Genomic DNA, 2941 nt, shown 5'->3' on the forward strand with positions numbered 1-2941 from the left:
GTGGCGTGCTTACTGGTATTCAAAGTATTTATATGTTTGTTAAAAAAACAACAACAACAACCCTGATTTTATGTGAGGACCCCCTAAAATGGAGAAATGGGTCAACCTATTCAATTTTTAGTTTTTTTACATTTTCTGTAAGCACCGATTTTCTTTATAAATCTACAGTTTATGACACTAAAAACGAATGGGAAATCATCATTATTTTAAGTTTTTCTAGCTAATTTTTTTTTTTTTTTTGTCTGTGTGATTAGGTCCAACTTAGAGGTTCCTTTTCATGTCTTAAAAACCTTGTCAACACTCTTCACTTTCAACTCTAATAACTTTTGAAAGGACGATGCTATTGCATGGAAAGGAAGTATTAGTCACGAATAGAATGTACTTAATGAGTGTGAAGGATTTCAATTTAATCTGATGACCCCTTAATAGTAATTACCATGGAGTTTTACATCCTGTTAAAGCTTAGAGTCTGGTCTCTCAGAGTCTGTCCTCAACAACAACAACAACAACCAAAAAATCAATATCTGACTACTTTCTGTTGGTTTTGGGATCCAGGGACATACATGTATATTATACATATTCATTATGCACAGAGGTACATGTATATTACTGAGAACACACATCATATACTGCATAAACCATCTGTTTAGGGAGTCTCGTTTTTTGTGAATCAGAACTTCACGAAAGTTTCACGAGTGGTTAAATTCACAATTGAGGAGTTTATTTGCAAAAGGGGTTAGATCCACTTTCAGTACTTTAGAGAAAAACTGGTTTGTTTGTGAGAACTTGTACACAAGTGTATGGAAAATCAAAATCTAATTTTGCTATAATTTCTATTCAAATGTTTGTCTGGATTTGAAATTTTCACTGTAACTAACTCAAATAGAATTCTGTGCAGTGATGCTAATAACTCAATTTCCGTCAAAAATGGATCTAACCCCTTTTGCAAATGAGCTCTTCAATTGTAGAGAAGAGTACTGAATGGAGAAATGTAGACGTGCATGTCACATTCATAAACTCACTTCTTACCAGTACATGTTTATGGGTCATAAAGTCACAGATTTTGTCATTACCTACTATAAATCCATACTAAACAGTTTGTTGTTGTTGTCATTTGCTTGAGGGTACATTTCACACGTGTACATGTAATCTCACTGGGTCCCAGGAGTGTGTACATCTTGCCTTGGGGACATTTCATGAAGCGTTTTGTCTGACAAAATTTGTCAGACGGAATTGCTCTCAGCCAATCAGATGCAAGGATTTCATATAGCTTGTAACAATTTGTCAGAAAAAAATATCTGACAAAATGCTTCATGAAATGCCCCCTGGTCTACCACGAGCCAGGGTTTGCTGAATACATTATATGATGGTCCCTGGTTGCTAGTATTATGTGATACAGGAACTGTAAAACTATTTCCCTCTGGACACACCTTCAAATGACACAATAACTCAGAAACATATCTGTCAATGTGGATTCATTTTCAGCATTTCAGTAAAGCACAACTTAACAGTAAAACACAGGACTAGTACATCGTACTACAAATAATATTTGTGGGCAAGTGTGATGTTTCTTGGTTTTATTTATCAATTTTATCAATGTTCAGGTATTCATGTTTGTGGGACAAAATTTATTTATCTATATAGAATGCCTAAATAGATCCTCGTCATTTGATTGGTTATTTGCTATTGATCATTCGTCCCATTTCACTATGACGTCATCATCCGTACAATTGTTGCTCCATTTACCGTGCAATCTTGGATCCATGCGATTTGCTCCATTGCACACATGGCGAGAGCCTGGCACAATACGCATGTAAAACGCTTGCGTTTGCAGTGTGCATGTGACAGCACGGATGAGCGCGCTAGCGTAGACAAGCGCGCTCAGTGAGCACTCTCTTGATCTCAGATCCCGCACATTCTCTCTTGTTTCTAAATTCATAAAACATCAAATGACAAGGATCAATTTTAGGTTTTTTATGAAAGAAATAATAAATGTTTTTCATTCAAGCAATGGACAGAATATTTCATTCAGTGAAAGATGAAATCTTTGATCCATTCAACTCGGCTGCACCTCGTTGAACGGATCATTTCATCTTTCACCTCATGAAATATTCTGTCCATTGCACTCATAAACATTCATTATTTGTATAATATTTTTTAATGTACATATTCCTCCCCCTACAGACACCTTGAGAGATGAAATCATTTTGATGTTGCGGTTACATCAGAAAGTCCAAGGTGAAAAAGATTTGAAGCTGGCGAAGAGAGTAATAAAATGAGAAAACTGGCGACAGCCCACAGAGCTGAGCGGTTTGGTTTTAGGATGTCCTCTTTTCATTTTCCTTTTTTTTTTTCTTCTTTTTTTGGAATATGCCACAGAAATCATATCCTACTCCGCCGGTGATTCACAATGAATTCATCACTTTTTAGGAATGTCTCAGTCCCGTCTCCTGTCTGAATGACGCGACACTTGTAAAAACGTTCCAGAGTTCTATCCGCGTCTGCCAATGGAACAACTGTTGCCGGATCTCTTTCCCATCTCAGTCTAGTGGTTTTTCTCTCACGTGGTGGGTATTCATCGAGTTCAATGTTATTTTTTTTTTCCCCAATCAAAAAAAAAAAAGAAAAAAAGAGAAAGATCCTCTGTTTAAATTTGCAATTACCTCCCTCCCAACAACCCAGCAAACTATGGTGACTAAAATAAAGTCACTTGGCAACATACAGACAGGCAACTGTTTTGTTTTTTTTTTGTTTTTTTTACATGCAAAAATTTTCAGAACATTTGGTATCTTTCACTTTGTTCAGTAACTGGCAAAAGTAGTTCAAATTCTCACTTCGGGTCATCTTTGTTTTAGCTTGATCAGTTCTGCTTCACAACCTCCTCTCCCCACCCCCACCCCCGCACAAATTTAATGATAAAGGACACATTCAACCAGTGTGA

The sequence above is a fragment of the Diadema setosum genome, chromosome 11 (assembly GCF_964275005.1).
Source record: "Diadema setosum chromosome 11, eeDiaSeto1, whole genome shotgun sequence".
Lineage (NCBI taxonomy): Eukaryota > Metazoa > Echinodermata > Echinoidea > Diadematoida > Diadematidae > Diadema > Diadema setosum.